The sequence below is a fragment of the Hyaena hyaena genome, unplaced genomic scaffold (genome assembly GCF_003009895.1).
Source record: "Hyaena hyaena isolate Hyena2069 unplaced genomic scaffold, ASM300989v1 scaffold_945, whole genome shotgun sequence".
In the NCBI taxonomy this organism is placed as follows: domain Eukaryota; kingdom Metazoa; phylum Chordata; class Mammalia; order Carnivora; family Hyaenidae; genus Hyaena; species Hyaena hyaena.
Window position 1 is genome coordinate 658285 of NW_024081576.1, and position 11751 is coordinate 670035.

Here is an 11751-nt window from a genome sequence, read left to right on the forward strand (position 1 = left end):
AAGAATTTCATCACAAAGGTATCTGCACTTGATGGGGGAAGCAAAATGTGCACAGTAACCTCTACTAGTTAAGTAAGTTATTGCAAATATACGTATAAAACATAGTGTGGTCATTTCAAATGACATTTATGAAAACTCTGTAAAAACATGAAAATGCTTATGGTAGAATAAAGTGAAACACAATTTACAAATGTATCGTAACTGTGGACATTCACTGTAAACACATATGCATAAAGTGTAAAACTATGCAGAATAAAGCTATAATTTGTGTTAAAATGGGGAAAGTACAGGGATGCTTGGGTGGCTCAGTCGGTTGAGTGTCCTACTTTGGAGCAGGTCATGATCTCATAGTTGGTGAGTTCAAGTCCTGCATCCAGCTCACTGCTGTCAGCGTAGAGCCCACTTTGGATCCTCTGCCTCTGCTTGTGTGCTCTCTCTCTCTCCTGCGCTCTCTCTCTCAAAAATAAATGAAACATTTTTTAAAATGGAGAAAGTACACATATTCATATTTAATTGATTATACATAAAAATATCTCCTGAAGGATACATAAAATATTAATAAGAGTAGTTATCTTTTGGGATTGCAAGTGGAACTGAGCAAATGGTGCACAGAAATGGGCAAAATGCTTTCACTATATACCCTTTTGCATTCTTGGACCATACGGATGCATTTCTAATTCAATATAATAAATTATATATTTTATTGAATAATATGTATTAAATAAATTTTTATATATATTTGAAGACAATAAGCCAAGGTGGAAAATAGCAGCTATTGCTCTATATTTACAAATGTTTTATTGTCTTCTTTATACATATAGCATTCAAATTTCCTCTAATGAATAAATGTTCTTTTTACTATTAAAAAAAGAGAGAAAACCAAACATTTTTGTCTAGTTTTTTCCTTTAACGAATTCCTTGCCAGACAGCCTAAACTCAATAAAATCTAAAGAAGGAAGAAGGAAAGTATCACTTGTGGAATTACAAAAAAGTGTCAATAACTATGCCAAGGATTTCACCTGTTTTTCCCATAGTCAAACCAGCCAGAGCATTAGAAAGGAATCTAAACAGAAAACTGCTTCCATGAGGCTCTTTCATATAAGATTAAGATGATGCTACTCAAATTTTAGTGTCTATACTAGTCATTTGGGAACCTGGTTAAAATGTAGATTCCAATTCAAAAGATCTAAGGCGGTTATGGGATTCTACATTTCAAACAAGTCCCCACGTGTTTTGAAGGCTGCTGAACTGAAGACCACATTTTTGAGTAGCAAAGATTTACTACAACATAACCTGGGCTGCTTTTAGCACAGCTCAGAGTCACCACCTGCAGGGTACGCTCTGAACCACAGAATAGCCAACAGGTCAGTTTTCCTTACAGAAAAGATTAGCAATATTGTAATATTTATTGTACTTAGAAATACAATTTTTTAAATTTTAAAATAAATTAAAAATAAATAAAATAAAATTTTAAAAAATCATTGTATTTAGAAATAAAACAAAAATAAAGATACCTAACAAAAAGTTTATTCTTTTGTTAATAAACAAGAAGTTTATTTCTTAAAGTTTTTGTTTAATAAACAAAAAGTGTATTTCTTAAAGCCCTTGAAATATTTTTCTTCATACACCTGGGTACAAACTGACTGCTTTGGATGAGTGAGTATGCTGGACTTCATTGTCCCAGCCTGGTCTATGTCTTTAACAGCACTTAGGTTGAAAAAGATAATCCAGGCTTTCTGGGATTAGGAGCCCTTCTTGTCCAGAGATGGTGCCAATAGGACACTTGGTTTTTAGTCTCAGCTCAGTCTTTTAGGAGCAGTATTACTTTGGGCAAGTCATTTCAGCCTTCAGGCATTCAGATCCCTCATTTGTAAAGTGTGGCTGATCAGCCAGTGGTGACTATACCTGGGGTGCAACATCTGAGGCTGACTCCATTGGCTGGGCAAGCTGAAGATATCTGCCATGTTTGCACTTTGTACTCAGAGCTTTGGGGAGCTATTGAAGACTTAGAGACAGGGGATCATACAATGGTCCGAGGCAGGACTAACACTAACGGACAAAAAGAAATCCCACAGTGTGCCTAATAATTAATCAAACGATGATTAACTCCATGCAGCTGCCTGATTTAAAACAAATTTCAGCTCCTGTCGCTAGCAGGAGAGAATCATTCCTAAAAGCAAGGCCAGAACTCTGATTACACTTCAAGCAGAAGGCTGAGGTTAGTAAACAAAACCTTCATTAAAGACCATTAGAATATCAGCTATTACAAGTATTTAAATTTTTATAGATGTGTTTGAATTTGATTACATAAGATTTCCACATTTGTGAACCACACTCATCTTTTATATGCAAAGGCCTGTGATCAAAGCATAAAATCTGATTCTAATTAACATTTCCCTCTTGAAATTAATAATAACTACTGTTATTTATTAAGTAATCTCTTCTGTGCTAGGTGCTTTACATGCATTGTCTCAATTTACTCTCAAAGCAACTACAGTGAGATAGATATTACTACCCCCATTTTATATATAAAAAAGCAGGCTCAAGAGGTTAATTAACTTGCTAGAGGTTATACAGGTGGCTGAACTGGATTTTGAACTCTGCTCTGAACGATGTCTTGGCTCTTAACCTCAAACTTACTTAAATAAAAAACAAAAGACAGACACTAATTTGCCAGTTGTTCATCACTCAAAAGTCACTCAATATTCATCCTTTAACCATTACATATGTACCTTAAATATATAACCTCAATCTGTAACCGTCCATGAATGTATCATATCCTTGGTGAGAAGAGTCACAGTGTAAGTGACATACCATGTACTTTTAGAGTATTTGTCTAAAAATGAATAATCCTGAATACACACACACACACACACATATATGTATATATATATATATATATAATCAGTTTTATACTTTCCTTTGGATATATATTACTAAGATTTCAATATACATCCAAACAAGTATGTTTGCTTTCATACATATATAGTATATATTAGATATCTGTAAATTCAGTCATCTCTTATGTGTGCTTCATTTCAGGATCATGCACCTAAATATAAGTCTTTTTTTTTTGTTTTTTAAAAATAAGGTCACATACAGATAAATACATCTATGACTATATTTCATAGGTACCATAGTGACATCTTGTGGAAAAGGCATGTTGAATTACATCTGTATGTTCCTAAGTATTTCCAAACTACTTTCTCTATCTCCAAAGTGGAAACTGTCATCAGATACAGTTTGAGTATTGACTACTGAAATATAGTTTGGTCCTATACAAATTTAAGATAGCAGGGTTGGTATCAATTTCCAGTATGTTGAAAAATAATAAGTATCTCTGAATCATAAGTAGTCTAAATTAATAAGTTGTGAGAAGTGATTCTTACAACAATATTGCAAGAAACTTAAATCAGTAGACCTTTAAAATAGTCATTGTTGTTTCTGTTTTTAGCATATGAACGAAACAATTTCCTCTGGGAATGATTTTGAAATAAATTAATTGAAAGCAGATAAATAACAATTTTCTCCATGATAGAAATTCATATTTCCCCAGTATAACTTTTAAAAGACTCAATCAAGATTTATTAGAAGATTGTTTACAGAGTACAAAATAAATAATTAATTATTTATTGAGTGCTCACTATGTGCAGAGCATTATGAAAGCTTTTTTTCTTAGTAAAAACTACTGGTTTGATCAGCTGGCTGGAGCATATTTGTTCATGAGGCTGAGGGTTGATTTTATTCACATGGCTATGAGTTTTCTTCTTCTGCTTCTTAGGAAGTAGTATGGCATTATGGAAAAACACTGGACTTTTAAATTTAAAAAATTAATTTTTTGTCTACTATCTTTCTTTTCCTTTTCTATTTCTTTTTTTTTTTTTTAATGTTTTATTTACTTTTCAGAGAGACAGAGAGCGTGAGTAGAGGAGGGTCAGAGAGAGAGAGAGAGACAGAACCTGAAACAGGCTCCAGGCTCTAAGCTGCCAGCACAGAGCCCTACGCGGAGCTCGAACCCACGAACCATGAAATCATGACCTGAACCGAAGTCAGATGCCTAACCGACTGAGCCACCCCGGTGCCCCTTACTATTATTTTTCATACCACATTTTAGAAGGATGTTACACTTAAAAATAAAAGACAAATAATTCTTTTTTTCATCATATCTGATCTATATAATAATTAGAACAGATGTGGTTATTGATTGTAAAAAAGCCACTACTGGATAAATCCACTGTTTTCACTTATTTTTTTTAGTTACTATTTATCACCACTAGAGGGCATCTGAGGACTGAGCTTAGTACAATGTAATGCTGTGAATGAAACAAGCCTCTATTAAAGTAAGACTAAATTTTCCATAAAAAAAGGCTAATTGTATTTGTGACTTAGATATTCAAAAACTACTTGATGATAGTTCTATAATTAAGTTAGTAAATATGCATAAACTTCCTATTAAAGTGTTAACTTCAAACGCTTTCTTTTCATTTCAACACAATACAACAGCTAATTCTGTAATTAGAATTAAATTTGCAAATGCCAACTATAGTAATGGCAATTATGCATCAGATTGTATTTTCAACTGCACCTGCCTACTTTTCAAAAGTTGGTATGCAATTACAAACAAAATTATTAAATATCTGGAAAAGAATGCAAAATTAGCTAGGCACAACTGGTCCTAATTATTAGAAATCTCCAGCATATAATCATTATTAGCATTTTACACCCAACAACATTGTTTAAAGTACCTACTAGGTGTCAGGCATTATCAGTTCTGGATTCACTGTCAAGGAGCTCCATCTAGTGGACGAGATAGACAAGAAGACAGATGAGGTGGACTACAATGATTAGTGTGCTGCTGGGACATGTGTAGCACAAACTGGGAATCAGAAGGAGGGAGAGCTCCAGCCTCTCTAGGTAGTTTTCTTTTTCTGATAGATACATTCCTCTGACTATAGAGACCTAGGCTAAAGGATAACTGCTGACACACAAACATGGTTTCCAATCCTGTTCTACACTCTTACTAATTCTACGACCTTACGCAAATCTTTTAGCCTCTCCAAGCTTTGATTTCCCCCTCAATAAAACCTGTAATAATAAAAATACAAGCTATCATAGAGGATTATTGGGAGGACCAAAGATAATGTCTTAATGTACTCGATGCAACAGTTGGCACATAGTGTGTGTGAACTATCATTATTACTATTACTACTTTCATGTCATGACCAAGAGACCTGGAATGGATTCCATGGGCTCAAGTTGGAGGCAACCAAGAATGCACAGAGAGTGTTTGCTTTCATTGTGTCAACGAGAGTCCTCTGAGATAAGAAAATTGATGATTACCCCAAGAATGTAGCTCCAATCTCTTGGCCATGCTAACCAATACATTTTTGTGCTTTTTCTCATTGCTGGATTTCTCTCTCTCTCTCTCTGTCTCTCTTTTATTCTTTCTTGCTCTCCATGTCATTTTCACAGAATATCTAGGTGGGGTGAAATAATTTTTCTCTGTCGAATGTGGCATTCAAGAATGAAATATGTTATTTTATGTCTGGTTGGGGTATTTAATACAGGAGTCTCTAGTGTAATATCTCACTCAGTCTGGATTTCCTATATTTAGAGGGGTGGAAAGGATGAGATGCACAAATCATATTGTGTTTTTATTTTCTTAATCTTTTTTTTTTTTTTTTACTACATTTGCTCAGGACCAGAAAGGCAATCACAAAACCAAAACCAGATGGGAAAAAGTAAGCCAAAGTAAAACTAAATCCTGATTACTAACAACTATTTAGATCATATTTTATCAATCTGTGACTCAATAATAATGAGCACATATTTGATGAGTATAATATCTCAGATCAAGCTTCTTTCTCTAATGTCATAGATATTTATATCATGACAGAGGATGAAATAATCCAGCAAATTGAGGTGGAGAGTTTATAGCTATTTTCCTCTAAGCTCCAGTAGATCAGTATCATGTGTCCCCTAACTACATATAAAGTCACAAAACAGATTTCTCCTTCAAATTCTCCTAGATGGAAAGGTCTATAGGAAGGTCTGACCCTCTGTTTTCTTAAATTGACATATCATGGGTATATTTGGGAAGCAGCAAAACAAAAACAAAAACAAATTTTGGAGTGATTTTTGGCTTTCAGCTGGTGTAAGGATCAGGGTCTGACCTTGTTTTAAATGGAACACAAGTGAAAAGTGATGGAAGACATCAAATTATGATGTCTTTCTTCTGTCTCTGTGGTAAACATCATTCTAGTCCCCATTTTTTCAGATTAAAGACAAAGGATTCCTGACACTCCTCTCCTGATCAAATAGATTTGTTTTCAGCTAACATATTCCAAGCTGATTAAACAGCTTCTTTGGTCAAATAAACTGTGCAGAAAGAGATTGTGGGTGTAGCACAAAAGGGAAGGAAAGCTGGGTCAGGAAGAAAGAAGAGGAGAGTGTTATTTGATGATTTCTTCTATTGTTTATTTTTTCCCTGTAAATACAATTGTAGCTAAAACTATGTCTCTGTATTAATGTATAAACTAGCTTTTCACAAGCAGTTTTATTTTAGTCATCTACATAAGGAATTCATTTCTGGCAGGAGCTGAGCATACCCGCTCCAGTTGAGACTGGCTGCAGAGAAAGCAGGCCAAAGCTTTCCTATGACAATGACAGTGACTGGTCAAAAACTCTGGGTGGAAAAGTCCCCAATGCAGCATGTTTTCTGTTCCTTCAGGGGATATGGGACAGGGTCGTGGAATCAATGATTGTTTGGGATGGAACAATACAGGCAGTAACTATTCTGAGCCCACTACTTTGGAAGCCTTGTCTTGCTGTATAAAACCATGAGGAGGCCAACCTTCAGCTGAAAAACTTTGAGGACAGTAGTCCTCACACTGGTACCTCTGTAATTTACTCTGTCTCAGTACTCCTTTAAGTATTTCTTTTACCCACATCACTCTTCAAAAGCTTCTTTGGTTTCTGAGGTTATCCAATATTTTCCTGCAATCAGCAGAGTCCAGATTCAAAAATTTAGGACTCCTTTCTTTAACCAAAGACTCCTTCTTTTTCAGTCTTTCTAGTCAGCTGGCTGCGATCTAAGAGAAAACAACTAGTAAACTTCAATCTGTAATCACCCTGCCTTTGCTCCAACAGCTTCACCTCACCTCAGCACTCACCTAACAACTCTTCTCTATGCGCCCTTAATTAAAATGGCATGTCTTTCTTACAGTGTAGCATATCAAACATGATTTCTCTATGCCAGGCAAGACAGTAGGCACTGCAAGGATGCAGAGATCACTATCATAGTCCCAGGCAATAAATGGCATTCTGTACTGAATTCCCATTGGATAGAGTAGGGGAACTTAATTTGGGAGCTGAAGGATGGGATTCAAGGGGGTGAATAGAGCCAGAAGGCATGAATTTCTCAAAATTGTGTATGTGTGTCTGTGTGTGTGTGTGTGTGTGTAAGTGTGTGTGCACATGAGTATTCTCCCAGGGAGAAGGCCTCTGTCTTTCGTAGTGTGTAGAAAAAGATTACCGTGAAACACCAGGTATGTTTTCTGTCTGCCCTCTGGAATGTAAAGAAAGGAACAAGAACAATGATGAGTAGGAGACTGGGCGGAGTCAAGGAGATGGATTCAAGCATTTAGTAGAGCTATTATTTAAATACATAATATTGCACAAATACTTACTTTGTTTCTTTCCTTATTTTCTCCCTATCATTTTCCTAGTGCAGTCAACAGTTGGAAAGAAAATAAGAAAAGCATGTGACAAAAACAAAATTCCATTTTTATATAAAATATTTTAAAGATGTATAACTAAAAATAGATATTATACTTATATTTTGTTCTACTTATGCCTGATAGCTTTTAAAAGTACTTCATAATGCCATTATGGGAAAGATGTTTCATATAGCGCTCCCCAACAAATGAGCACTTCCTCTTCATTTAAACACCTCAGATATGTGCGGCAAAATCAATGATACATATAGCAGCAGAACTGAAAATAATCATATGATTAAAAATCATATATGGTCTCTATTGTAGCAGATTTAGGAGGACAGAAATAAATATTTAATCAAACCTTAATTCTTTCAGAAAAAAAAGGATGAATCAAGACCTACCTCTGTTCTGAGGATATTTTTCCAGTTCCATTTCAAGTCCCAAAGTTGGTTGGTAACATGTCTTTTTCTTTTGAGCCAGAATTGTTTTAGTTGGACTGGCCTGGAGGCAAAAGATTGGACTCTGAGAGTTTCACTGGGTTTGCACGTGGCAACGTTCCCAGTGTTGTATAGAGCTCTAGCCTGACCTGCTGACTGTGATTCATGAGCCTTCTGTCCAGAACGCTTCCCAAAAAGTGAAGCTGAGATGACACAAAACTACTTCGCAATCTAGCAATTGATGTGTCATATTTTTTTGCCTGGTCCCTTTCTGACAAAATGTTTTCTTACTACCTATAGGTGTCAGAGAAGGCATCCTGGAGGACTTGAAGCATGAGTAATCCACTGAGCAGTGCCATCTCTAAGGCTGAATTGTCCTCATCTTCCCCACGTCCACCTCCACCTCTTATGGAGCTAAACACTTCCTCACCATATTTTTTTGAGAACCCTGAGTCCATGGCCAGCCTCCCTTCCCCAGCTGCAGCCCAGCCTTCATCCTCTTTGGATAAGTAAGTCCTGTTGACCTCATGGATTCCTCTTGTTACTGCAGCTGTAGAACCCCTATAACTCTATCTAAAATGCAAGCCTTGGGGATCATCTCATCTCTCCTCTTATTGCCCTGTGCTTCCTCTCTCCTGAGTCTTCTTTCCATTGCCCTTCATTTCTCCCAGCCTTTCTCTTGTATCTACAGAATCATTTCATTGTAAATAAAAGCCCCCTAACTTTGTCAAACGTTGCACAAAATTTGTCTTCTGTTCCTTCATTCTTCGACAACTCTGACACTTAGTTCATTCCTAGTCCCTCTATTACCTTGGAGAGATCCAGCAGCTTCACTTCCATCCCTTGTTATGTGAACCCTATGGTCTGTCTCTTCAAACAGTCTTACAGCACTCTCACTCTCCAAGCCACTTCTGCCCTGAGGCTACTCTGTAATTCTCAATCTTGTCTGTCTTCTCCACTCTCATATGTGATAAATATGTCTGGAGAAAATCTCCCATCTTTTTAGATTATAAACATTATAAAACCAAGGTCTTTAGTCCGTTTCACCAAACTTCAGACTTTAACACTCTTCTCAAGCTCTCTTCTCTTAGATTAATTTGACCTCTTAATAGACTGAGAAAAAATAAAAACTATGTGGTTCATATGCCTTCAACTATTTGTAGCCACATTGTTATATGTTGGTATCAGAACCTTATACTCATCTCTGTCCCTATAAGCTCCAAGAAGGGGGTGTCCCTTTAAGGCTAACCCATTTCCTTGTACTCTGATCTTTCTTCCTACTCCCTCAAGAGACTGCTCCATTATTTATCTCCCCTTTCTTCCTATAACTATAAATTCTCTCAACTGGTTGTGTTATGTCAACTCATGAATGTATTCTCTTTTCCAGTTCTGTGAGGAAAACATTTCAATTTTTATCAATTTTAATGGTTCTCACTCTGTTTGCGATCTTTTCCATTCCTTCAAAGTAGAGCATCCTGAAAGAGTAGATATATATTTATCACCTCCACATCCTAACTTCTCTCTACTCCTTAACCTGTTGCAAACCACAATCTGCCATGGGAACCCCATTGACACTGTTCTCATTAAAATCATCAATAATCCCCTCTTTGCTAAGTAGAGAAGGGTAGTCAGAGTCATTTTATCCAATGTCTCCATGCTTTATGATACTGTTATTCATATCCTCTTACTCCCTTGATTTCCGTGATGTTACTTTCTGCTTATCTGATACCTACTCTCTAGTTAATCTTTGTCAACTTCCTTCAGGAGCTACTCTTTTTCTACTCTCCTCTTAAATGTTGGTATCCACAGATCAGTGCCTTCTAATCTTTTTTACCTAATAAACCACATGGATAATAAAACTATTTATATAACATACTAGGATAAATTGGAAACTGATTGGAAGTGTCTAAATGGTATTTGTGAAAAAAATCAATTGCCTTCTCTATACATTGCATAATTTATAAGAAAATAAAATAAAAATAACTAGAAGAGGTATTAAAGTAGAACTGAATTTGTTTAAAATTCAAAAATATTAATTTTTAAATTTTGAAATGCTACGCACAATTACTTGTCAACACTTTATAGTGATGATTTCTTCATATTCCTGATAGTCACAATCAACAAAAATCTTTGTTGTCACATATAGATAATAAAAATATTTCCTTAATTTTGGCAAATATTCAAATGTTTACAAGCATTGACATTATATTTCCTGAGTCTAACAGCTCTTTCTTTTCTTTCATTGACAAATGTAATGTTGACATTTCTTGTGAAAATATAAATTTCTAATTTCATTGAACTTTTTCATATCAAAGATTTCAAAATGGTGATTCCCATCTGAAGTACTTGCGGTATTATAGGTAGTCTGGATTCCACACTGACCACAAACTGACAAATTTATTGATTTTATGTGAAATCAAAGATGTAAAACCACTACCTGAATTGCACCTACTCTTCCTGCCTTTCCTACCACCTTCCTACCTTCCATCTCACTCAACTGGCCGCACCCAGTGCTTCTTGGATACCTGGACCATCAGTTCCCCCAGGAACACCACAGTTGGCCACTTCCATTCTAGAAAAAAAAAAAAAAGAAGTTCAAAGTAAAGTAAGTGTTGAGATGGTGGATTATATCCTTGACTATATTTTGAGTTTTGCAACAATGAAACTGACAGAAGACTCTTATCACGTTAGCCAACTTCAAGGAATGCAATATAAATTACTAGAAATAGTATGGCCAAACATTCCACTGAATGGCTACAACATCTGGATGTAAACATCCCGGGGACTCTGGACACTGCTAATCCCAATCAGCTTCTCTAAATTTGAGGGGATTATTATCTCATGGAAATCAGTACCGTTTTACATCAGACAGGAAGCCCTTCTATTGGATTCTGTCTTTACCCCTCTTTCCACTGTATATATACTTTCAGAAAAAGGACATTTGCTTCAATAATCAAAAAGTGTCCCATATTTTGACAATTCCCTGATTTATGTCTGTTTTCTGAACTATAGACCTATATCTGGATGTTTCCATTTGGCTGTTCCATAGACATAGGATGTCCACAATTGAACTCACTACCTTCCCCCTGAAATGTACCCTTTTACTGAATTACCCCTTACAGTAAGTGGAACCATCACTACCTCAGTTACAGAAACTCAAGGGGTACTTTTGGCTTTTCTCTGTCCCTTATCATCTACATCTACTCAGTAATCTCAATTGCCTCTGCCAGAAGCACCCTTTATACTCTGTCCTATCATAGAACTTATTATATCATCTCTTCCTTGAATGTTATAAGGAAAATTATAAAAATATACACTCCTGGCACATAGTTTTTATCACCAAGACCCTACAGCATAGTGTTTGGTCCATATATCTGGGCATTATGGAGGTAATAGGAAACTCTTAAACACAAACATGAAGACAGCTTTATTTAAGAACTGTATGCTCAAGGCAAGCATACAGCAAAACTGAAACTATCTCTTCTGCATAACTAGGATGTGAATCAGCTGCATGTCCTGGTGTTCTTTACCTAGGTTATCCATTCACTGCCCCACACCCTGTGCCAGCCCCTAAATTAGACTGCTGTCCGCACCTC

The 11751-nt window shown here is 36.0% G+C and overlaps 1 long non-coding RNA gene across 1 annotated transcript in view; it reads right to left on the reverse strand.

Annotated features, from left to right (window-relative positions):
• LOC120223062 overlaps positions 1–10686 on the reverse strand; it is a 90987-nt gene extending 80301 nt beyond the window's left edge. The window contains exons 1-2 of the long non-coding RNA XR_005526181.1: positions 10637–10686; positions 8120–8219 (exon numbers count right to left, since the gene is read on the reverse strand). This is a non-coding gene — a long non-coding RNA (uncharacterized LOC120223062). The remainder of the gene's footprint in view (positions 1–8119; positions 8220–10636) is intronic.
• Between the last annotated feature and the right edge of the window lie 1065 nt (positions 10687–11751).